The 27274-nt window shown below is 37.3% G+C and overlaps 1 protein-coding gene across 1 annotated transcript in view; it reads left to right on the plus strand.

The window, feature by feature from the left end:
- STK33 (serine/threonine kinase 33) overlaps positions 1-27274 on the plus strand; it is a 178240-nt gene that overhangs the window by 18806 nt on the left and 132160 nt on the right. Inside the window, exon 2 of the mRNA XM_033404568.2 lies at positions 8618-8712. The gene's annotated coding sequence lies outside the window, so the exon portion shown is untranslated. The remainder of the gene's footprint in view (positions 1-8617; positions 8713-27274) is intronic.

A 27274-nucleotide genomic window follows, 5' to 3' on the forward strand; every position in this document is an offset into this window, starting at 1 on the left:
AGATCTATGAAAGAAATTCCGTGCTGTATCAGATGTCCTTTGATGTTCTTTCCAATTCCAGGATTCTGTGATTGCCTGATACTATGACATGGCTACTTCTCCATTCTAGGTTTTGCTTCAGTGATTTATATGATTGATTTTAGATTCATGATCGTACCATAGCCAAGAAGACATGGTGGATAAAAGCTGCCTGACATTAAATTGCTTTTGTAGATAATTCACAAAGTGGGTATATATCTCATGCACATGTATGCTTATACACATATTCATACATCTGTTTTGTATATTTGAGTGTTACTATACTTTCATAGTTTTGTCCTCTGTTCCTACTGTTATAAAGCATATCAAGCTATATGCTGTAGAGACTTCTGAGTCTCATAAGAACATTTTGTTTTTCGAACACTTATTTATCAAACTGATTTAAAAAATACAGTTGTTAAGTCTTCAAAATAAAGCCAAAAAAAGAGCTTTTGTGGAAGTGGGAATTAAAAACTGGTGATTTTATTGTGAGAGTATTTGAGAAAGATCTATAAATAAAATAGTATGGACATTCAATTAGTGTCTTAGATATTTAAGAATAGGAAGTAGGAGCACTATAGTCATTTTGGAAAATTGTGTTTTCAGACTCCCTTACTGATTGGATTTTTGAGTGCAGTATTAGTGGTTTCAAATGGAATCACAATTCATTGCAATTCTGACCTGGGGTAATAGATATGGAGGTAAAATGAAATCCATCTTCCTGAAGAAATACTGGTTTTAGGATACGATTAAACTGATTTTAAAATAAAGCATTAAGTGCAAACCACTAAGATTTCAAAAAATACTTACAGGCCCCGTGAAAGAAGATTTAATGCATTTAGCTTTCAAACAGTTTGCTCATTGTGGATGAACTGCCTTTAAATTGATGTGAGTTATCATGCCAATAAATTAATAAAAAAGGGGAAGTTACATATCTTCTGTTTGGAATGAGCTCAGCCTTCAGGGACAGATGGTTCTCTTTCGGAATAGACCTTCTTCTGGAGTGATAAGGCTCCATCTAAGTGTTGGGTTTCTTTTCCAAAGTCTTTAGAGAAGTCTGTTTTCTGGGCTGAACCTAAGCACAACGTGGATGCTGTTAAAGCTTTGATTTGGTATTATGAAAAAGAAAGTCACTGTGCTGGGAGAGTTTCCCTGGTGGGAGAGATACAAGTTTTATAGGACTTTTAGAATTCTTTTGTACTTTTCATTGCATATGTGATGATAGCAGATTACATCTCTCTTCCACGAACTCTTACACAGCCCAGGCTATTGGTATTAGAGTATATGGGGAATGTCTTTAAGTTTATTGGGGAGCAAGGTAAATTCTTGGCATCTTGGGGAATGAACAGATTGTCTGACTCTGTTAAAAGCATATCTTCCACATGATAGTCTTTTCTTCTAACTCCAGCCTGCATACTGTGTAATGTAAATAGTGATATTTAATGTTGAAATAATGATTTTTCAAATATTTGAGTATCTGTTACAAACACTGAACAAATGAATTTTTCGCTTCATGTTTGAACATTTTAGAGTCATGTCACTAAGTGAAAATATGACAATGAATTTCTGTTGAGAATATCCAACATTTTTCTCTCCCCCAATAGTAAAACATCCTCATGCATCTTTCTCAAAATATTAATAATATTGGTCATGGACAACCATTTTTGAAGTGTTTGAATCACTTTGACTTCTTAGACACCAAGTGGGGCATGGAACAATTTTTTTATTTTTCTCTTCCCATTTCTGCTCTTCCCCCCTCCTCTTCCTCCTTTTTTTTGGGGGGGGGGGCGGGCTCTGTGCTTCCACATAGGCTACATAAAGAAGTCTACATGGAGCTCCTTACTCTAAGCTTTCTTGTAGACTGCCATTGGATGAGAATGAGTAGTCCTTATTTCTGTTATTAATTAATATTAAAGTTCACTGAATTATCTGCATGTTAACTTTTAGAAATTTAACTTCTTTCAGGCTTCTTTTCCTTACATCTGTGGGAGTTCTCTACCACTTCAACTACTACCTTTCGACATACTTGAATAAATAGATTGCTCTTTCTCTCCCTTTCTCTTCCTTCCTTTTTCTCCTTTCCACAAACACCAAAAACCTACTATGTGCAGTGATAGCCTTAAAGATACAATGATGAATTAATGATACCACCTCTGTCTTCCTGAGAGTCTGGTGGAGGAGAGGTACTTAAGTAATATGATAGAGTGTGATAAAAGTAATACCAGAGCTGTGTATAAATTGCTACCAGGTACAGAGGATGGAGAATCTTACTTTGTGTATGGAGGTGGGAAAAATAAGAGAATTGAAAATTAACTGTTAAGGTAGAGGTGAGATTGAATATTTATTAATTTTTTACTTGTCAGTGTGTTTAATCTGCATGGATTTTAGGCGTTGATTTTTCAGTTCAGTGTGGTAGAACTTACAGTTGGCCAGGAGATTGAAGCATGTATTTTATATTTTTTAAAGATTTCCTATGATAGATTTTTTTTTTTTTTTTGGTTTCCAGAGGCTTAGCAGGAGATGTATTGTTGCTCATGATTTCTTGCCTCTGTATTACTGGAAACCATTTCTACCTATATTCTTCAGAGAGGTCTCTTTTGCTGTTTCCCAAAGATTCTGACCTGGTCACTGGACAGTCATAATGATTAGATTCTGTGTCATATTGAGTGTCTCCGTAAGACTTTCAACTTCTGTATTTATTAGTATTTTATTTACTGGATTTACTTTAGTTTAAAAAAAATCCTTCCACTTAATGTTGCTTGCAAAATATTCATGAACCTGCTGGAGCCCCATTTGTGATATTAATTTATTCAACAGATATTTAATGAAGCACCTGCCACGTGGCAGGCATTGTGGTGAGCATTAGGATAAAAGAAAGATGTGGTCTCTACCTTTGTACAGCTTATAGTTTGATGGGGGAATATAGATAAGCAAATAGGCAGTTGAGAAAAATGCTCTGATAGGGGAAATATATGGTACTGCTTGAATCATAGGAAGGGCACCTAATCCAGATTTGGGGGCCAGGAGATGTGTTTTTTGGATGAAGCGGCATCTAAATTAAGACTGAAGGGTAGGTAGCAATTATCCAGGTAAGAGGTAGAGTGATGGGGCATGGTGTTTCAAGCAGAGGACACAATATATCTAAAATCCTGGACCTGAGAGGTGTGGGACCTGAAAGAATTTTAGGAATGGAAAGAGTGATGACAGGAGCCTAGATGGCAGGGTGGGAAGGTAGATAAGAATGAAGCTTGAGACCATATCACACATATCATATTGGGCTCTTTAAGCCATGTTAAAAAAAATCTAGACTTTAATTCAAAGTAATAGGGAATGATTGAAGGGCTTTAAGTAGGAGAACGGCATACATAGATACACATTTTAGAAAAATCATTTTGACTGCAGTTTGGAGAATATATTGGAGAGGGCTAGAGATAAAGAGATCAATTAATTGGAGGCTGGTATAGTAATCTAGGTAAGAGGTATTGCAGTTGTACAGTAGGGAAGTAGCCATAGGCACAACGTGACTAAAACTTTAAGTGGGATGGAGACTCAGATTGATCGGACATTGGACTGTTTTGATTTTCTGTCTTGATGAAAAACTTTTGGATTTTACACCACTGTGGAACAAACACCTTATGACATTAAAAAAAAAAAACATGCTTCTGTTGGAAATAGTAGTGTATACTATAAAGTGTACCAGACATTATTCTAAGCACTTTATATTAATTCTTTTGCACTTTATAATGATCCTATGAGATAGCTACTAGTATTTTCTCAACTGGACAGATGAGAAAAATGAGACATAAGTTCAGTAATATGCCCAAGGTCAGAGAGCTGGTAAGTGCCTAAGCTGGGATTTGAACCATGCTATTTTGGTGCCTGGGTCAGACCTCTCAGTCACTGCTCTCCAATCCTGGAAGTCTGGGGGACTAGGCATGGGCCCTCTTCTCCAGTTCTCTCTCTTCTCCTACTCTACATCCATTCTGAAGAGAAGCGGATTCATTCTATAGATAGAGGTAGAAGCAGGATTGGTGGATTTAGGGAGAGGGAGGAGAGTAGCATCACTCTTAGATGTATGGTTTCCCATGTGGGTGACAGTGGGACAATTCACTGAACTAGGGGTCCCAGGAGGTGGAGGTGGAAGAGCAAGTCAGGCAAGGGTTGAGGGTGGAGGAACGAGGCAAGGTAGTTACTGCCGTGAATATGTTACTGCTGTGAACATGTTGAATTTGAGGTGCTTGTAGGTCATCCTTGTAGATATAATCAATGTGGACCTAAGTTGTTTGCTATGGCAGTAGATAGAATTCAGAGACCTGGGGCTACCAGATCCAGGGAAGCTTCTGTGAACAAAGTCTTGGTTGGCATAGGTAAGAGCCTTCTAGGTAAGGGAAGAACAGTATGCTTGATGACGTCCTGGTAAGAGACACACTTCCTGTCAAGACTGTAGGTGAAATGAGTGCTGAAATGAGAAGATCTGAAATCTAGGCATTTTTATTTTTTCTTGTAAAGCATGTGGCCTTTGGCACGTCACTCCTCTTCTTTGGCTTTCATTTAATTAATTTATTATTTAAAAATCATTTAAATTCATATTTAATAGGTTACTCTTCAACTAAAAGTGTTTATCTACAAAAGAGGAACAAAAATGCCTGCTCTGCTTGTTTCATAGTTGTTGAAAAATTAGAATGTCCTTTAATGGACCTTCTGTTTCCAAGATGCAATTCCAGGAATTGAGCTAAAGTGTTTGAAAATACTTTATAAACAGTAAAGTGGGAATACAGATATAAATTGATGGCATTTGGTATTTAGTAGAGTAGAGATTATATGGATATGTCTGTATATAGTGGCAAATGTGCAGGGGCTTCTAACTGACTTTCTTATGAAATTCAAAGTCTTTAGCTAATACTTCAGTGTCTGGGCCAATCTCTAGTGGTTATACAATGGACATAAATGGTTGGATGCTGTATCTTTTTGAAAGAGGAACTAACAAAATTTGCTCACCGAGAATAAGAGAAAAAATGATTGATGATCTTTGTGACTTTCAAGTCTACAGTACCATTTAAATAGAACATTGAATAATAATAGTTTCCAGGAACTGTGCTAAGTGATTTATGTACTTGATTTGCTCTGATTCTCGCAGTAACTGTCATTACCCCCATTTTACAGATGAGGAAACTGGGGCTTGGAGAACTTGCCTAAGGTCACACACTAGTTAATGGTAGAGCTGGGACTTAAACTCAGGTCTTTTTATCTACAGAGCCTCTGCGTGTAACTACCACACTATATATTCTTTTAAAGTTTAATTATTTTTTGAATAGATAATAATTGTGTTTGGTACATAATTTAAAAATAGAAGGGTATATAGTGAAAAAGTCTTCCTTTTGTCCCTGTCCTCTTGACACTTATTTCCCTACAATGACTATCTGTATGAGTCTGTATAAATTAAATATATAAAATATACATATATAATAACATTTAGTATATTATATATAAATATATTTAGTGTATAACATTTAGTATATTATATATAAATATAATTTCACCCCTCTTTTATACCTTGATTTTTTTTTGCCTAACAATATCTAGGAGATTGTTCCAGTTAAAAAAAAGTCTTTTCATTTTTCAATTGTTGCATAGTATTACATTGTATGGATGTACCACCAGTGCTTTATCAAAGGGCATTTGAATGTTTCCAATATTTTGCTAGCAATGCTGTAATAAATAACTTTGAATTTAGGTTATTTTGTACATGTGTGAGTCCACTGTGCCTGATAAACAAGAACCGAAGGGATTGCTCTGAATATGGTGAAATTCACTATAGGAAGAGCTCTATTTATTACTAATATGGAAGTTTTTAAAATTCCAAGTACAGGTGTATGATAAATCAACAAATATGTGAGTGCTTTTCCATCAGCAGGGCTCTACGTCAAGCACTGCAATCATGTATATGTAAAAGCTTGCAGATTTCAAAAAAAATGAGAAAAGAGAAGGTTATGGCATAGTTGACAGACTTAGAGTGAGAAACGTCTGCATGTGAGCAGTCATTTACTCAACAGAGTGAAACTTTGATTCCTAAAGAAAAGTGGCTCATTACTGCATGGAAAGACTTCCCTGGAGAAGCACTGATGCATTTGACCTTTATGATTATGGTAGGATTATGGTATGATTCTTGTTCAAGAAATTTGCCATATAAAAATGGCTGTAATGGGTCTGTTGCCATTGAGTATATCCAGAAAATGGGCAAAAGGGAATTTTAAAGATTCGTATGTGAAATGAAGGGAACTAAAGTAAGCTTGTGTGGAAAGACCTGCAGAGCTGTCAGATGGAGAGGCGTGCGAGTGGAATACATACTCACATCTTCATAGCTTCTGCACTGGTAGAATAGAAAGTGACTAAGGGGACTTCGCTGGTGGTGCAGTGGTTAAGAATCCGCCTGCCAATGCAGGGGACACCGGTTCAAGCCCTGGTCCAGGAAGATCCCACATGCTGCGGAGCAACTAAGCCAGTGCACTACAACTACTGAGCCTGTACTCTAGAGCCTGCAAGCCGCAACTACAGAGCCCGAGTGCCACAACAACTGAAGCCTGTGCACCTAGAGCCCGTGCTCTGCAACAAGAGCAGATGAGAAGCTCACACACTGCAACAAAGAGTTGCACACTGCAACTGCAATGAGAAGCTCGCGCACTGCAACAAAGAGTAGCCCCCGCTTGCCACAACTAGAGAAAGCCCGCGCGCAGCAACAAAGACCCAAAGCAGCCCCCCCCCCTCAAAAAAGTGACTATGAAGATAAACAATAATGTTACACAGTACTTTTATTTTTCTGTTACTGAGTAGGCAATCACTATTTTTCAGGAGTGGTACTAGATATTTTAAAATAATCATGAAGAGTATAGAAATATATTAATATGCCCAGATAAACAAGTTTAAGGAGGGTGACATGGTAGAATCAGGAAACATATCTAAGATTATTCTGCTTGTAGCGCATGATAAATAGTAAATAATAAATGAAGTTTGTGAAAAGTCATATAGGCTTTTGAAATTAGAGGCAAGACTGAGTTTGATTTGCTCTGTAATATTCTAATTTATTAATTATGCATTGGAATATCTTTGTTGATTTTTCTTTCTGGCTGTTTTGTGTTTCTTAGCTGTTAGCTCTAGAATCTATAGTTAATGAACTTTAGAATGCAGACTAAAGTCACTTTAATTGTTGAAAAAATTAAAATCTCTTATCCAGAAATATAACTTAGTTTATTTGTATTGTGTTTCATAGATAATTATTGCATGTAACAGAGTGATGCTATCATATTTTTGTAGTTGTATCATGTAAGCTATTATAGTACTCTCTGTTAACTCTGTACTAGATTTTTTGGGCTCCTGTCCTCCTGCATTTTCTAAATGAATCTTCCTGTCCTACAGCCTCTGTTCTGACACATCTGAGTTCTTGGCATAGCCAACTGTCCTCCCTGAAAGTGTGATTAGACCAGAGATGGCTAATTGATTTGATACTTAGGTTTTCCAGCAGTGTATGACCTGTGTTCCTTGGTATGTAAAGGTGAAATGATAAGATATTCTCATTTTTATAACACTTGACTGTCAATATCTAAGGACTTCTCTTATTTCCCACACTTTTTCAAAGTCTATCAATATTGGCTCTGAGGTTACACCTGCAGCTTTTCTTTAGCTTATAGTTCAGGGGGGCCTAGAGTGGCTATACCCTTTTTTTAATCTGTCTGCATCTTCACCTCTCACTTTGTATGTTCTGCACATTCTCTTTGCTAGAGAAAGAAGAAACAAAATAGGAATTAACAAGTTTTATGATGTGATACAATATATCTTATTACTATTTCATTCTTTTATGGGTTGTGACACTTCTGTGGAATGCTTATATTTAGTCTGATATAACAAATGAATACATTTATAAAATAACCATTAAATCAGCTATTGTTATAAAGTTACTATGTCTCTGAGTCAGGCATTGGTTTTTAAATGTTCTAGTGATAATATTCAACTTCTCATGACGTTCATCCATGTATTTGGAGATAAAATGGAAAGCAGTAAGAATTTGGGGTTCACTTTGGCACTTTTGGAAGTTTTGCTTGAGCAAGAACTGCTGGAATCTATTGGCTTGTGGTAGCTTAGATGCAGCATCTTACATTAAGCTTCAGCATCCCTGTTTATGATAATTGGCAGCTATGATGATTCTCACTTTACAGCTCAGAAGATTGAGGTGCAGAGGTTAAATAGCTTGCTCAGGAATACTGAATGTTCAGTAGCACAGTAGGAGTTGGATCTGAGTATTATTCCACCAGTGGGATCATACTTCTCTGAGTCTCTCTGATTAAGTAGTTTCAGGTGATGCTACAGCAGTCTGTTCTTTTGTTCTTGGTCATTTATTGTTAATCAAGGAGTGGTAAGGGATGATAGTGATTTGTATTATATAAAAATAGTTGATTAGTTATTTAAAGTTATCCTGCATGGTACATTCTGCTTTGATTGTTTCTCATAAATTTGCCAAAATGGTGTGGTAGGATTCTTTTTTTTTTTTTAAAGGAGATTCTAGGCTTATTTAATTTCTGTTTTTTTCCCAATAATTTTTTAAAAGGCGGAATTCGAGTCTTCTCACAACTAGGGCACCTACCAGGCACCAGTGGGGGACCACAGACACCTAAGGGGACGGGAGGAACCCCCAGTGACCACGTAGGACATGGGGTGTGGGGGGAGTGAAGGGGGAGAAGTGGAGGCGGACGGGACTGGCGCCCCTGAGGGGAGGCTGGGGGAGGGGAGGAGTTCCTACACCCAGCGGGACACACCCATGGTTGGGGTCCAGCGGCAACGGGTGAGACCCGTCCAGCGGGGGGCGGGCAGGGGCATGAAGGAATGGAAGGGAACGGGCCAGTGCTTTCCCCGTCCACTTAGGCACCAGGGAGCCTCTTGGGCTCCCAGGCCTAATCCTCTGTCCTCAGAGACTCCCTCCTGGCGTGCAGAGCCCAAGCCCCGCCCCCACCCAGGGCCCTACCTCTAAACTCCGGAACAAGTACTGCCTCTCCCCTTCCGGGCAGGTTGTAAGCAGAGGTCCTGCCCCACTCTTGAATGTCGCCCGGGCTAGGCCCCACCCCACCCTCAAACGTCAGCCCCCACCTGCCTAGGTCCCACCCCACCCCTAACCCCACCCCTGCCTAAGTTCCACCCCAGCCTAAACCCCGCCCCCATAGCCAAGGCTTTATTTTATTTTTCTTTTTTCCTCTTTTAGATTGGGGTTCTGGTTTACGTTATTGATTCATTGTTGTTGATCCTTTTATATTTTTATTTTTCCTAATAAATCTTTTATTTTTCTAATTTTATTTTATTTTATTTTTTAACATCTGTATTGGAGTATAATTGCTTTACAATGGTGTGTTAGTTTCTGCTTTATAACAAAGTGAATCAGCTATACATATACATACATCCCCATGTCTCCTCCCTCTTGTGTTTCCCTCCCACCCTCCCTATCCCACCCCTCTAGGTGGTCACAAAGCACCCATCTAATTTTATTTTATTCTTTATACTTTGTTAGTGATCTCTCCTTTTGGCTTGTTGCCCCTCCCCCCCCTTTTTTTCTTTTTTCTGCTATGGTTTTATTTTACCTTGTTGCAGTTGTTTCAATTATAGTTTTATTTTTCCTAATAAATTTTTTATCTTTCTAATTTTATTTTGTTTTTTATTCTTTAATATTGTACTGCTCCTTTTTTCTTTCTTTCTTTTTTTTTTTTTTTACCACTCCATGAAACATGTGGGATCTTGGTTCCCAGGCCAGAGGTTGGACCTGTGCTCCTGTGGTGGGAGCTCTGAGTCCAAACCACTGGACTAACAAAGAACCTCAGACCCCGGGGAATATCAGTTGGAGTGAGCCTCCTGGAGGTCCTCATCTCAGCACCAAGACCCAGCTCTATCCAACTGCATGCAAACTCCAGGGCTGGACCATCCATCAAAAAAAAAAAAAAAGAAATGACAAAAAAATATGTTACAGTTGAAGGAGCAAGGTAAAAACCTACAAGACCAAATAAATGAAGATGAAATAGGCAACCTACCTGAAAAAGAATTCAGAGTAACGATAGTAAAGATGATCCAAAATCTTGGAAACAGAATGGAGAAAATACAAGAAATATTTAACAAGGAGCTGGAAGAATCAAAGAGCAAACAAACAGTGATGAACAACACAATTACTGAAATTAAAAATACTCTAGAAGGAATCAATAACAGAATAACTGAGGCAGAAGAATGGATAAGTGAGCTGGAAGATAAAATGGTGCAAATAACTACCAGGGAGCAGAATAAAGAAAAAAGAATGAAAAGAATTGGGACAGTCTCAGAGACCTCTGGGACAACATTAAACACACCAACATTCGAACTGTAGGGGTCCCAGAAGAAGAATAGAAAAAGAAAGGTTCTGAGAAAATATTTGAAGAGATTATAGTTGAAAACTTCCCTAACATGGGAAAGGAAATAGTCAATCAAGTTCAGGAAGCACAGAGTACCATAAAGGATAAACCCAAAGAGAAACATGCTGAGACACATATTAATCAAACTATCAAAAATTAAATACAAAGAAAAAATATTAAAAGCAGCAAGGGAAAAGCAACAAATAACATACAAGGGAATCCCAATAAGGTTAACAGCTGATTTTTCAGCAGAAACTCTGCAAGCCAGAAGGGAGTGGCAGGACATATTAAAGTGATGAAAGGGATAAACCTACAACCAAGATTACGCAGCAAGGATCTCATTCAGATTCGATGGAGAAATTAAAATCTTTACAGACAAGCAAAAGCTAAGAGAATTCAGCACCACCAACCAGCTTTACAACAAGTGCTAAAGGAACTTATCTAGGCAGAAAACACAAGAGAAGAAAAAGACCTACAAAAACAAACCCAAAACAATTCAGAAAATGGTAATAGGAATATACATATTGGTAATTACCTTACATGTAAATGGATTAAATGCTCCAACCGAAAGACATAGACTGGCTGAATGGATACAAAAACAAGACCCATATATATGCTGTCTACAAGAGACCCATTTCAGACCTAGGGACACATACAGACTGAAAGTGAGGAGATGGAAAAACATATTCCATGCAAATGGAAATCAAAAGAAAGCTGGAGTAGCAATTCTCATATCATATAAAATAGACTTTAAAATAAAGACTATTACAAGAGACAAAGAAGGACACTACATAATGGTCAAGGAGTCAATCCAAGAAGAAGATGTAACAATTGTAAATATTTATGCACCCAACATAGGAGCACCTCAATACATAAGGCAAATGCTAACAGCCATAAAAGGGGAAGTTGACAGTAACACAATAATAGTAGGGGACTTTAACACCCCCTTTCACCAATGGACAGATCATCCAAAATGAAAATAAAGAAGGAAACACAAGCTTTAAATGACACATTAAACAAGATGGACTTGATATTTATAGGATGTTCCATCCAAAAACAACAGAATACACTTTCTTCTCAAGTGCTCATGGAACATTCTCCAGGATAGATCATATCTTGCGTCACAAATCAAGCCTTGGCAAATTTAAGAAAATTGAAATCGTATCAAGTATCTTTTCCGACCACAATGCTATGAGACTAGGTATCAATTACAGGAAAAAATCTGTAAAACAAACATGTGGAGGCTAAACAGTGCACTGCTAAATAACCAAGAGATCACTGAAGAAATCAAAGAGGAAATCAAAAAATACCTAGAAACAAATGACAAAACACGACGACCCAAAATCTGTGGGATGCAGCAAAAGCCGTTCTAAGAGGGAAGTTTATAGCAAAACAATCATACCTCAAGAAACAAGAAAAATCTCAAACAACCCAAATTTACACCTAAAGCAATTAGAGAAAGTAGAACAAAAAATCCCCAAAGTTAACAGAAGGAAAAAAATCATAAAGATCATATCAGAAATAAATGAAAAAGGAATGAAGGAAACAATAGCAAGGATCAATAAAACTAAAAGCTGGTTCTTTGAGAAGATAAACGAAATTGATAAACCATTAGCCAGACTCACTAAGAAAAAAAGGGAGAAGAATCAAATCAACAGAATTAGAAATGAAAAAGGAAAAGTAATAACTGATACTGCAGAAATACAAAGGATCATGAGAGATTACTACAAGCAACTATATTTCAATAAAATGGACAACCTGGAAGAGATGGACAAATTCTTAGAAAAGCACAACCTTCCGAGACTGAACCAGGAAGAAATAGAAAATATAAACAGACCAATCACAAGCACTGAAATTGAAACTGTGATTAAAAATTTTCCAAAAGGGCTTCCCTGGTGGCACAGTGGTTGAGAGTCTGCCTGCCAATGCAGGGGACACGGATTTGTGTCCCGGTCCAGGAGGATCCCACATGCCGCGGAGCAGCTGGGCCCGTGAGCCATGGCCGCTGAGCCTGCGCGTCCGGAGCCTGTGCTCCGCAATGGGAGAGGCCACAGCAGTGAGAGGCCCACGTACCGCAAAAAAAACAAAAACAAAAATAAACAAAAAAAATCTTCCAACAAAAGCCCAGGACCAGATGGCTTCACAGGCGAATTCTATCAAACATTTAGAGAAGGGCTAACACCTATCGTTCTCAAACTCTTCCAAAATGTAGCAGAGGGAGGAATATTCCCCATCTCATTCTACAAGGCCACCATCACCCTGATACCAAAACTAGACAAAGATGTCACAAAATCGAAAACTATAGGCCAATATCTCTGATGAACATAGATGTGAAAATCCTCAACAAAATACTAGCAAACAGAATCCAACAGCACGTTAAAAGGATCATACACATGACCAGGTGGAGTTTATCCCAGGAATGCAAGGATTCTTCAGTGTATACAAATCAATCAATGTGATACACCATATTAACAAATTGAAGGATAAAAACCATATGATTATCTCAATAGATGCAGAAAAAGCTTTTGACAAAATTCAACACCCATTTATGATAAAAACTTTCCAGAAAGTAGGCACAGAGGGAACCTACCTGAACATAATAAAGGCCATATATGACACACCCATAGCCAACATCGTTCTCAATGGTGAAAAACTGAAACCATTTCTTCTTAGACCAGCAACAAGACAAGGTTGCCCACTCTCACCACTATTATTCAACATAGTGTTGGAAGTTTTAGCCACAGCAATCAGAGAAGAAAAAGAAATAAAAGGAATACAAATAGGAAAAGAAGAAGTAAAACTGTCACTGTCTGCAGATGACATGATACTATACGTAGGAAATCCTAAATATGCTACCAGAAAACTACTAGAGCTAATCAATGAATTTGGTAGAGTAGCAGGATACAAAATTAATGCACAGAAATCTCTTGCATTCCTATGCACTAAAGAAGAAAAATCTGAAAGGGAAATTAAGGAAACACTCCCATTTACCATTGCAACGAAAAGAATAAAATACCTAGGAATAAACCTACCTAAGGAGACAAAAGACCTGAATGCAGAAAACTATAAGACACTGATGAAAGAAATTAAAGATGATACAAACAGATGGAGAGATATACTATGATCTTGGATTGGAAGAGTCAACATTGTGAAAATGACTAAACTACCCAAAGCTATCTACAGATTCAATGCAATCCCTATCAAACTACCAATGGCATTTTTCACAGAAGTAGAACAAAAAATTGCACAATTTGTATGGAAACACAAAAGACCCTGAATAGCCGAAACAATCTTGGGAAGGAAAAATGGAGCTGGAGGAATCAGGCTCCTGGACTTCCGACTATACTACAAAGCTACAGTAATCAAGACAGTATGGTACTGACACAAAAACAGAAATATAGATCAATGGAACAGGATAGAAAGCCCAGGGATAAACCCAGGCACATATGGTCACCTTATCTTTGATAAAGGAGGCAAGAGTATACAGTGGAGAAAAGACATCCTCTTCAATAAGTGTTGCTGGGAAAACTGGACAGCTTACATGTAAAAGAATGAAATTAGAACACTTCCTAACACCATACACAAAAATAAACTCAAAATGGATTAAAGACCTAAATGTAAGGCCAGACACTATCAAACTCCTAGAGGAAAATATAGGCAGAACACTCTATGACATAAATCACAGCAAGATCCTTTTTGACCCACCTCCTAGACAAATGGAAATAAAAACAAAAATAACAAATGGGACCTAATGAAACTTAAAAGCTTTTGCACAGCAAAGGAAACCATAAAAAAGACGAAGAGACAACCCTCAGACTGGGAGGAAATATTTGCAAATGAATCAACTGACAAAGGACTAATCTCCAAAATATACAAGCAGCTCATGCAGCTCAGTATCAAAAAAGAAACTACCCAATCCAAAAATGGGCAGAAGACCGAAATAGACATTTCTCCAAAGAAGATATACAGATTGCCAACAAACACATTAAAAGATGCTCAACATCACTAATCATTAGAGAAATGCAAATCAAATCTACAATGAGATATCACCTCACACCGGTCAGAATGGCCATCATCAAAAAATCTGCAAACAGTAAATGCTGGAGAGGGTGTGGAGAAAAGGGAACCCTCTTGCACTGTTTGTGGGAATGTAAATTGATACAGCCACTATGGAGAACAGTATGGAGGTTCCTCAGAGAACTGAAAATAGAACTACCATATAACCCAGCAATTCCACTACTGGACATATACCCTGAGAAAACCATAATTCAAAAAGAGTCATGTACCACAGTGTTCATTGCAGCACTATTTACAATAGCCAGGACATGGAAGCAACCTAAGTGTTCATTGACAGATGAATGGATAAAGAAGATGTGGCACATATATACAATGGCATATTACTCAACCATAAAAAGAAACAAAATTGAGTTATTTGTAGTGAGGTGGATGGACCTAGAGTCTGTCATACAGAGTGAAGTAAATCAGAAAGAGAAAAGCAAATATCGTATGCTAACACATATACATGGAATCTAAAAAAAAAAAAAAAAAGGTTCTGATGAACCTAGGGGCAGGACAGGAATAAAGACACAGATGTAGAGAATGGACTTGAGGACACGGGGCGTGGGAAGGGTAAGCTGGGACGAAGTGAGAGAGTGGCACTGACATATATACACTACCAAATGTAAAATAGCTAGCTAGTGGGAAGCAGCTGCATGGCACAGGGAGATCAGCTCAGTGCTTTGCAACCACTAGAGGTGTGGGATAAGGAGGGTGGGAGGCTGACTCAAGAGGGAGGGGATATGGGGATATACTTATGCTTATAGCTGATTCACTTTGTTATACAGCAGAAACTAATACAACACTGTAAAGCAATTATACTCCGATAAAGATGTTAAAAAAAAAGAATGTAGAATAATAGCTTTTACTTTTGAAAATTGGAAAACATTTTCACTTTAAAATTAAATTATCCTCTTTAATTTCTAGTTTCAAGAATGTATTCCCTCCAAAAAATATATTATTAGCATTATTTAATTTCAAAATACAGGAAACTTGAAATTCTTGTTGCCACTATTTACTTAGTGCATTTGACTTGCTTACTTTTAACTGTATAAGTTTATTTTCTGAGTCCTGGTTTGAAAATGATGAAGGTTAAAGTACATTTACAGTTAGGTCACAATTTGAGATTACAGATGCCTCATATAAAAAATGCATATTTTCTAAACTTTTGGTCTATAAGCCTCAAAGTCTAATTTACTCTTTTTGGTGGACACATATATGTGGAATCTAGAAAAATGGTACAGATGAACCTGTTTGCAGGGCAGGAATAGAAAGGCAGATGTAGAGAATGGATGTGAGGATTAGTTCTTAAGTTAGATCAATGGATTAGTGCATGAAATTTGTTGAAAGCTGTTTCTTTGCAGTATTCTGTTGCTTCCTAAATATGTTTCTGACATTCACCTTATATTTTTTAAAAAACTTTTTATTTTGAGATAACAGTAGAGTCATATGCAGCTGTAATGAATAATACAGAGATTCTTTTGGAGTCGTCACCCAGTTTCTCACAATGATTACATTTTTAAAAAAATTTGTTTTTGGCTGCGTCGGGTCTTTGTTGCTGTGTGCGGGCCTTCTCTAGTTGTGGCAAGCAGGGGCTATTCTTCGTTGCGGTGCACTGGCTTCTCATTGCCATGGCTTCTTTTGTTGCAGAGCATGGGCTCTAGGCGTGCGGGCTTCAGTAGTTGTGGCACACGGGCTCAGTAGGTGTGGCTCGCGGGCTCTAGAGCACAGGCTCAGTAGTTGTGGCGCAGGCGCCTAGTTGCTCTGCGGCATGTGGGATTTTCCCGGACCAGGGCTCAAACCCGTGTCTCCTGCATTGGCAGGCAGATTGTTAACCTCTGTGCCACCAGGGAAGCCCAATGATAACATCTTGTATAATCATTGTACAATGTTACAACTGGGAAATTGACATAAATACAATCTGTGTACCTTGTTCAGATGTCACCAGTTTTACGTATGTGTGTGTGTGTGTGTGTGTGTGTGTGTGTGTGTGTGTGTGTGTGAGAGATAGGATCCCTCATGCCACAACCTCCTCCCTCTCTCCTCGCCCAACCCCTGGCAACCACTAATCTAGTCTCTATAATATTGTCACTTCAAGAATGTTATATACAAGTCCCTTATTATTTTTCTCCCTACATATGCATGATGTCTGAAAATAAGAACAGCTACAAGAAAAAGGGCAAAGGATTCTTAATGTTTGCTTCTACGTTGTTAGATGTTCTAAGGTTCTCTTTGATAGGAAAATAATCACTTTAATGTTTTCTAGGTAGATTACTTTCCCTGGGCATAAATTATAGTTTTCATATACTAAAATGCTGAGTTACTAAATCTGTGTAGTTGACACATTAAAAAATGCTTTTAATTCAGCTTTCCACTTAACTATCACCTTTTCAGAGAGACTATTTTGATTATTCAAACCAAAGTGGCCCCCAAGTTACTCTTGATCTCATTGTCCTCTTATTTTCATTTTATTGTTTACTTATTTGTCTTTCTCTCCCTTTTTACCCTCTTAAAATATAAGCTCCATGAGAGTAGGGACCTTATTTGTGTTTTCCCCTTCATGTTTCCAGTGCCCAGAGTGGTACCTGTACATAAAATGCTGTTATGGTATGAAATGCATTTCATGAGTCTGAAAACATATATTCTAAGCCCATGTTTTGTTTTGTTTTTTTACTTTGATGATAAATTTTAATTTGTTCTGGTGCCCTGACTCTGCCTGAGTTTAGGTGTACATTGCTGAAATGTTTGAATCATTTTATGATAATTTAGTCACCAATGATTTGTTTGGAACATTAAATCTAAGGGAGGTAGAGCAGTTCTTTCAAATCCTATTCAGGGTTGTTTAAAGTCATCCAATAGTCTTTTGTGAATTGATAGAATTCTAGAACATCTAGCACTGGCTTCATTTTATCGAATTACTCTTAAGAGTTTGGTCTGGCGGCAGATTTCCTGGGATTGAAGCCTGTCTCTATCATTTATTAGCTCTGTGGCTTTGTGCAAATTACCTAACCTCTCTATATCTTGGTTTCATAATCTGTAAAATGGGAATAACATTAGAGCTTATTTTATAGAATTGTTATAAGAATTAAGTGAGACTGTGTTCCAAAAGTATTTAGACCAGTTCCTGTCACATAAAAGATGTTTAATAAATGTTAGCTATTATTATTCAGTATGAGAAAGTTAATATCTGTTTTATTCACATACCAAGCAGTTGAAATAACACTAATCTGTGGCATACATTTAGTCATATAGTAATGTATCATAAGAGTTTTATCTATAATTGGAAAATGCATTCCAGGTTTATTTCCTCTTGTAACATCAGTTGGTTTCATGGACATCAAATAATTTGGAAAGTACTAAAAAAAAAAAGAAGAAAACTTAAAAGCCTAGGAACATACTTTCTTGATTGTTGCTTGTAATTCTTGCTTTGAATGAGAGAGATCACTTCAGAATATAGACTGTTCTTTTGTTGTCCATGCAAATTATGATCACTAGTGTGAATTTGCCAGGCATTGGTTAAATGCCGATAGAGAATGAGAAGGATTAGGAAGCTACTGCTGTTTGTTTTTAGCTCCCCTTCAGTCCTCCTCTCAGAGCTCTCTCTTCATCCTCTCTATCTCACATGCCTGGTTGCTGCCTGCTGCCCTCTGGTACACCATCCTACAGACATTTTCTCCGCCATCTGCAAATGTTGGTTTGTTACTGATTGGCTCACTCTTTGGATTGAGTTAGTCTCTGTAATATCTCCCTCCCATATAATAGATTTATAGGTAGTTGCAAAGAAATGTCCAGGGAGTTCCTATGCACTTTTTACCCATCCTCCTCCAATATTAACATCTTATAACTGTAGTGTAGTATCAATACCAGGAAATTTCTTTACAATTATTGGGGGGGTGTGTGGGTGTATGGTTCTGTAGACATTTTTGTCACATGGGTAGTTTTGTGTAACCATCACTACAGTCGAGATACTGAACTATACCACCACCGTAAGGGTCCCTTGTGCTACTCCTTTATAGCCATACCCACCTCTCCCGCTCTGTAACCCCTGACAACCACTAATTTGTTCTATAATTTTGTTATTTCAAGAATGTTATAAACATAGAATCATAAAGTATTGTTACATTTTGAGATTGGCTTTTTTCACTCAGCATAATTCCCTTGAGGTTTGTTTCCTTTTTATTGCTGAGTTGTATTCCCTGGTATGGATGTTTAATGGTTCACCCATTGAAGGGCATTGGTGGTTTCCAGTTTTTGACTGGTACTAATAAAGCTGCTATGAACATTCATGTACAAGTTTCTATGTGAACATAATTTATCATTTCTTTGGGATAAATGCCCAAGAGTTCAATTGCTGTGTTGTATGGTAAGTCCATTTTTAGTTTTTAAAAAAACTGCCAAGCTATATTCCAGAGTGGCTATATTAGTAGCCAGCACTGTATGAGTGGTCTAATTTTTCCACATTCTTGTCAGCATTTGGTATTGTCACTGTTTTTTATTTTAGCCATTCTGATTGGTGATATCTCATGATTTTAATTTGTATTTCCCTAACGGCTGATAATGTTGATCATCTTTTCATCTTCTTATTTGCCATTTGTGTACCTTCTTTGGTGAAATATCTACTCGTGTTTTTCCTATTTTCTAGTTGGATTTTTTTTAATGTTGAGTTTTGAGAGCTCTTATGTATTCTAAACACAAGTGCTTGTCAGATATGTGATTTGCAAAAATAGTTTCTCCTAGTCTGTAATTTGTCTTTTTAATCCTTAACAGGGTCTTTCACAGAGCAAAATTTTAAAAATTTTGGTGAAGTTAATATATCAGTTTTTTCTTTTTATATGTTTTATTTTGAAAAAGCTGGCATTCAGTTTGGAGTTTGTTGAATTTCTTGGTTCTGTGGTGTATAGTTTTCATCATGTTTGGAAACATTTCAGCAATTATTTATTTTTCTGCCCTCCTTTTTCTCCTTTTGATACTCCATTTATATGTATACTAGATGCTTGATATTGTCCCCCAGATCACTGAAGCTGTGTTTTTTTGTGGCCTTTTTTTTCCCTCTCTGTGCTTCGTTTTGGGTAGTTCCTTTTTCTGTGTCTTCAAATTAACTGATTTTTCCTTTGTAAGTATCTAATCTGCTGTTAATCTTATCCACCCTATTTTTCATTTCTTGTATTTTTGTATCTGTAGAGATTCCATCTGGATCATTTAAACAGTATCTTCCATTTCTCTCTTAGTCATGTTCATGTATTTCTCTATCCTTTTAAACATGTGCAGCATATTTATAACAGTTGTTTTAACATTCTTGTCTGCTAGTTCTATGATCTCTGCATTTTGGGGCCACATTTTCCTGAATCTTTGCATGCCTGCCAGTTTTTAATTGGATGGCAGACATTGTGACTTTCATGCTGTTGGTTGACGGATTTAGTTGACTTCCTTGCACAGTGTTGGATTTTGTTCTGGTATGCAGTTAAGTTGCTTGGAGTCAGCTGAAGCCTTTTGAGACTTGCGTTTAAGCTTAATTAGGGAAGTCCAGAGCAGCCTTTAGTGTAGGGCTGATTGGTCTCTATTACTAAGATGAGCCCCTTCTGAGAATTCTCTTTGCTGCTCTGTGTATTTTGAGGTCTCTCCATTCTGGCTGGGGTGGACGGGAACTGCTCCCAATCCCGTATGAGCTCTGGGAGTTGTTCTGCTTTTTCTTCTCAAGGCTGCCTCTCCCCTCCATCCCCCAACCCCAGCCACTGCCTCAGCCTTGGGTAGGGTTTTTTAAAAATTATTTTTTTTTTCTTTTGCGGAACGTGGGCCTCTCACTTCCGTGGCCTTTCCCGTTGCGGAGCACAGGCTCCGGACGCGCAGGCTCAGCGGCCACGGCTCACGGGCCCAGCCGCTCTGCGACATGTGGGATCCTCCCGGAACGGGGCACGAACCCGTGTCCCCTGCATCGGCAGGCGGACTCTCAACCACTGCGCCACCAGGGAAGTCCTAAAAAATTAATTTTTTATTGTGGTAAAATACATATGACATAAAAGTTGTCATTTTAAGCATACAATTAAATGGCATTAATTATATTTATAATATTGTGCGACTGTCGCTGCCATGTGGTTCCAAAACTTTATCACCCCAAAGAAACTCTGTAACTACTAAGCAATAACTTCCCATTTTCTCCTCCCCCAGTCTCTGCTAACCTCTAATCTACTTTCTGTCTCTATGAATTTGCCTGTTCTAGGTATTTCATGTAAGTAGAATCATACAATGTTTGTCCTTTTGTAGCTGGTTTATTTCACATAGCATAAAGTCTTCCATCTTTATCTATATTGGGTAGTTTGGGTCTCATACATGTGCATGTCAGCTCTTAGCCAGAGACTCACATGTACCTTTCTGTAAATCTCTGGAGCTCTCTTTTTGTGAGTTTCCTCCTACAACTAAGTTGGAGTGCTGGGCCTTTTTTTTTTTTTTGGTTGGGGGGCAGTGGAGGTTCCTCCTCCTTGTACTGCATTCTGGAAACTGCTTCTAGGCAGTAAGTTGGTACAATTGTAGAACTCACTGTGTTTGTTTTCTTTCTCCCAGCTAACACAACCCTGTGTTGTCTGTTGTGTGATATCTGAAAACTGTTGTATCACATATTTTGTCCAGTTTTCTAGCAGTTTAAGGCAAAAGGGTAAATATGTCACCTCTTATTCCATCTTGACTGGAAGTAGAAATCTCCAGTGTGTGCATATGTGTGTGTGTATTTTTAACAGCTTTATTGATATATAAGTGACATACAATAAATTGTATGTGCTTAAAGTGTACAATTTGATTAATTTTGATATATGTGCACACCTGTGAAACCATCACCACAATCAAGATAATAAACATATCCATCACTCTCAAAAGTTCCCTCATGCCCCTTTTAACACCTTCTTCCTGCCTCTCTATGCCAAATCCCCATTTCTAGGCAACCCCTGATCATTTTTTTTGTCACTAAAGATTAATTTGCATCTTCTAGAACTTTTTGTAATTGGAATCATATAGTATGCTTTTTTTGGGTCTGCCTTCTTTTGCTCAGTGTATTTACTTTGATATTCATCCATATTGTTGACTGTATCAATCATTTATTCCTTCTTATTGCTGGGCAGTATTCCATTGTATGGATGTACCACAATCTATTTACCCATTCACCTGTTGGTGGACATTTGGGTGTGTGCAGTCTTTGGCCATCACAAATAAAACTGCTGAAGACATATTTGTATAAGGCTTTTTGTGGACATATGTTTTTATTTTTCTTTGGTGTATACCTAGGATGTACCAAATTGAATTTCTTGTTCATAGGATAGATGTATGTTTAACTTTATAAGAAAGTGTCAAACTGTTTCCTAAAGTGATTGTACCATTTTATATTCTCAGCAGCAGCATGAGAAGGTTATTGTTGTTCCACATCCTCCCCAGTATTTGGCTTTGTTAGTCTTTTTAATTTTAACTTTTCTGAAGGGTGTGTAGGAATATCTCATTGTGGTTTTCACTTTCATCCATCTAATGACTTATGATTTTGTGAATTTTTTCATATGCTTATTGGCCATTCATATATCCTTTGTAAGGTATTGGTTTTTTGACCATTTTTGTGATGGGTTATTTATGTTTTTTATAATTGAGTTGTAGGAGCTCTTTATAATTCTGGATATAAGTCCTTTGTTAAATATATGTATTATAAATATTTTCTCCCAGTCCGTGGCTTGCGTGTTCATTTTCTTATTGGTGTTTTTTGAGGAGCAGAAGTTTTTAATTTTGATGAAGTCTAACTTATCAATTTTTCTTTTATTATTAATGTTTTCTATATTCTTTCTAAGAAATCTTTAACTTATCTGAAAGTCATGAAAACATTCTTTATTTTCTTCTAAAAGCTTTTTAGTTTCAACTTTCGCATTTATGCATATCATCCATTTCAAGTTAATGTTTGTATGTTGTGGAAGATAGGAATTGAAGTTAAAATTTTTTTTCCATATGGATATGCAGTTGTTTCAGCACCATTTGTTGAAAATATTTTTCTAATTCATTGAGTTACTTTGCCACCCTCGTTGAAAATTAGTTGACCTCTGTTCTGTTCCATCAGTTTGTCTATCCTTACCCCAATACCACAGTGTCTTGACTACTGTCGCTTTATATCAAGTCTTGAAACCAGCTTTTTTCTTTTTCAAGATTGTTTTGACTTTTCTGGGACCTTTGTCTTTACAAACACATTCTGGAATCCGTTTGTCAATTTCTATAGAATGTGCACCAAGGCTGAGACTCACAGAACAAACCTTGGTAAATCTATGCCTTGTAATGTTTCTTAGAAGTCATCCTGTGGGCCTTCTCTAGAAAATATTCTTTAGGAGAACTGGGCTTTGTTCTATTTGAACTTTAAAATCTTTTAATTTCTAAAAAGGAAACTTATACTAATAAATACTTTTCTTTAGGTCTTTGGGTACATAGTTGCCTTGTGTGTTTTGGCATCTTTGGTAGAACTGTATTGTTACTGTTTCAGTCTTAAGAAATAAAAGTGTTTTTCTTAGTACAAGAAAAATAAGACAACACAGCAGGCACATCATTGATTAAGTATGTCTACAAAGGATATGTAAGAGAATGAGTTTTTTCCTCTGTAGTATCAGAATTGATCTTCCTTCTGCTACATTATATATTCTAGACAGGTATCAGGGACATATTCAGGGACACAATTTTTATGGCACTGTGCTTAGTGAAATATCAAATACTGTAATGGAGTAGCTTTATTGCTTTTATATTTCCAAATAGACTTGAATTTTCCAAAAACTTCAAACAGCCTATTTTATGCAATTATCTTCAAATACTATATGCTTTAATAGTGTTACATTTCTTAGTGACTTTAAATTACAGAGAGAATTATATTACAGTAGGTGTGAAGTTTTCTAGAATTTACCTAACCATATTGTAGTATTCATTTTTGTAATTATTTCTGAGTTGCAGTTTTACATATATAAGACATTATCTGCAGTTTATTACTCCAATTACATACATTGGTCCTTTTTACTCGCTTGCAGTAAATACATGGAAATGTTATGAATAAGATCTTAGAGGAACTTTTATGTCATTTTAATGGGTTCGTGTTTGTATTGAATAACTGAATTGCAACTTTTAATTTCAAATTGGAGTGTTCACAGAATAAAAAATTTGAATTAAATGAATTAGGGCACCTCAGGACAGTGATGGAAATAACTAAGAACTATATTGATTTTATTAGAGTGATCATATTGTTTTATGAGAAAAACAAGCCATTTTGCTCTGGATGACAATTATTTGTGGTAAAGAAGTACCTGGAAATTATAGATCATTTTTCAATTTTATGGGCATTATTTTCAGCTGAAAATAATTACTGATTTGGGCTTTCCTTGGAAAAAGAGGTGGAAATTATATTATTAACTTTATTTTAGTCGTTAATTAGATATGTTGTTCTAGATGCAGCAGAATATTATTTTTATAAGTTAGAATTCTGTAATATATGCCCAATCAGTGAATAAATTGATTGTAGAAAAGTGCTACATGTGTGATTCAGAGAATCTGAGACTAATGATTAGTGTGCAGCAAGGTACTAATTGTATATGCTGTAGACATTAGGTACAAAAGGAGTCCAGGGCTTCCCTGGTGGCGCAGTGGTTGAGAGTCCACCTGCCAATGCAGGGGACGCGGGTTCGTGCCCCGGTCCGGGAGGATCCCACATGCCGCGGAGTGGCTGGGCCCATGAGCCATGGCTGCTGAGCCTGTGCGTCTGGAGCCTGTGCTCCGCAACGGGAGAGGCCACAACAGTGAGAGACCTGTGTACCGCAAAAAAAAAAAAAGGAGTCTAAAGCCTGAAAGATCCAGGTGGGCTGAAGCTGCAAGTGTTTTTGGTTTAAAAGAGTATGTGGTATTCTTCATCGTGTTTGCATTGGGACAACAAAAAAACTTCCCCGTATTTCCCACAAAATGTTATCCACATACAGTTCACTTGCTTCTGAGTTCCCCCGTGTTCTGTTATATACAGGCATAGCTCATGCATTTCTGCAAATGGGAGGACAAACTGAGCTGATGCTCTACTAGTATGTTACAGCCTGATCCCTAAAGAAGTGTGTTCCTAGCAGGACTCTTTCACTTTTCTTCATATCCTCTGAAATTATGATTTGCCTCCAGCCATAATCCCTCCTATAATAGCTACAGATAATAATGACCAATAATTTTATATCACTTAACTTTGTAGCACAATGTTCTATATACTTTTCATATGTTGACTCCTTTACTCCTCATGTCAGCCCTACGAGGTAGGTAATATTATTTTTCCCATTTTACAGGTGAGGAAACTGAGACAAACATTACACAGCTAGAAAGTAACAGAGATGAGCTATGAACCAGTCTCTGCTTTTAGTCTGTTCTATTCTGCATAGCTTGAATTGATTAATAAATCCCAAGTAAATTTTATTCAGTGTTTTAAACATCATTTAAATAATGTCATAAGTTAGACAGCTGTAACTCTGTATTAGAGCTCTGTCAAAGAAGCATCTTCAGTAATTTCTTTACTTTCCACTAGAGGGCAGTCTATCACCTAGTTTTTTATGTATATTATCTATCAGTACTTTCTGTTCTTGGAAGTACAAAATTTCAAGTATACTAAGTTAAAGAATTATGCTGTGAAAGAGACTTGGGCAATAGAGTAATTTTTGAATTATAAATATAATCAAAGAGTCATCTTTGCAGTAGTAAAAGCATACATGACTATTACAAGACCCAGTATTGACTCAATAGATTGTATTTGCAGAATTTAATCAAGATGTCCTGTGAGATGATATCCAGCATAGAAAAGGCTAATGACCTTGACCTTTCTTTATTGCCTCTAAACTAACCACACATTAAACATTAAACCAAACTTGGGTTACTAGTACTCCAAATTCCTTTTCTTGATTCATTTAATTCAATCAAGGACTTAGACTATAACCTGAGAGTAATGAGATAGTGAAATTATTTAATGTTCCCTAATAGACACTCTCTGGTAATTTTAAAGCAATATAGGTCTAAGATTTTTTTTTTAAAGTAGCCTAGAGACTTTTGTTTCTCATCTTTCTAGTTTTCAAAATAGTTAAGGTATTGAGTTAAGATGCAGAAACCAAGAGTCTTCATTTAGAAGCAACATTTTGTGGCAACTTCTGTGGTTGTAAAAGGGGAGAGTCTCATTTTGGAGGGATCAAATATAGTTATTTTGGGAGTTTAGTGTGGTCCTGCGTACAGAGTGATTTATCAGTTGATCAATGATGTTAGTTATATGTAAGTTAATGGTTCTGGCTACTGTAGGTTAAATAAAGCCTTTCAGGCAGCCTTCAAAGTAATGGAAACAATCTGACTTGACTTCAGATTTGTCACAGTGGAAATGAAAGGCAACATGCAGAAGAGGAGGCCGGGGAGGGAATACACAGCAGGGGTGAGCCAGCAGAGTTTATAGGTCTGGATAGGTAATAAGTTAAGTCCAGGGATTGTTGGTAGAGTGAGGGACAACAGAGTCCTGTAGGTAGAGATAAATAGGCAGAAGCAGACAGGATATTGGGGTTCCAGGTAGACAAGTTGCATCTGAGACCAAAGACTTCTTCAAAGGCAGCAGAGAAGAACGAAAGAACATGGAGGTAAGGATTTATGACTTCTAATTCTGACAGTACCTTTCCCTTATTGTGTACTATTGTGTGTCAGATACTGTGCTAAGACACTTTATGTCTCATGTTCTCTTTATAATAATCTTATTATACAAACAAGATGGCTGAGGCTCAAAGAGTTTCAGTAACCTGCCCGGAGACATATAGCTTGTAAATAGTAGAACTGGGATTTGAACCCAGGGCTTTGTGACTCCAGCTATGAAACTCTGCTTCCTGATGCAGAAGGTATTTTTTTTTTCTGCCCCAGTTTTATGCTGCCTGCAGTGTAGGGATGCTCATAGGCTTACTTCCAGTGGGAAATTAACCCCACAGGTAAACCCCAATTACAACAAAAGTAGAGGGTTATAACTTCCAGGGAGATGGGGGTGGGGATATTTTTGTTAAAAATGTGAAGTGTTTTAACCTTTGCCTGTAAATCACAGTAAAACCTATATTCTTTATGTGGCAGTGATTAGATGGTGGAGAATCTATCCTTTGTACTTCTCACTACTTTGTTGGTTTTTTCCCGCTCCTAAAATCCACTAATTATCTTACTAGGTGTTCTTTCTGTTGCCTTGGTTTTTCACAAATGACACTCCTGGAGGTGCCCTCTCAAGGACTTTCTAGAGTCTTAATAAGAAGAGCAGTGGGCCAACCCAAAAGGAAGTTTAGGGATCACTAATTTGGTCTGTCAGTATACTTTTGTCACTTTATTTTTACACCTGCAGGCAGCAGTGCTTCTGAGACCTTTTAGTCCTTTAAAGATAGCTTTGATCCTAGATCTCTTTCTGCTTGGGATATGTTTTTGAAGGGATGAGGACAGAATGTCAGCTTTCTTCTCCCAAAGGCACCCGTTGCTGAATTTCCCCTGTAATCTAGGGCTTTCATCATTTCCTCCATGTTGATGGTGGCGTTAGACCTGGGGAATAGCATTTATCTTTTGTTTTTTGACCTAAGTGACTGGTAAATGGTGAAAGGACCATCAGCTAAGAATGCTTTTAATAAAGCCCTCTTTTCTTATGGTCTAGCCAGGGTCTATCTATGGTCAACTGTAAAAGTATTTCCTAAGTTCTCTCACTTTTTTCATCTGAAGTTGCTTGAAGGTGATGCTTAGGAAGAGTACCTCCACTTGCCGTACAAGGGCAAGCA

The sequence above is a fragment of the Orcinus orca genome, chromosome 8, assembly GCF_937001465.1.
Source record: "Orcinus orca chromosome 8, mOrcOrc1.1, whole genome shotgun sequence".
Taxonomy (NCBI): Eukaryota; Metazoa; Chordata; class Mammalia; order Artiodactyla; family Delphinidae; genus Orcinus; species Orcinus orca.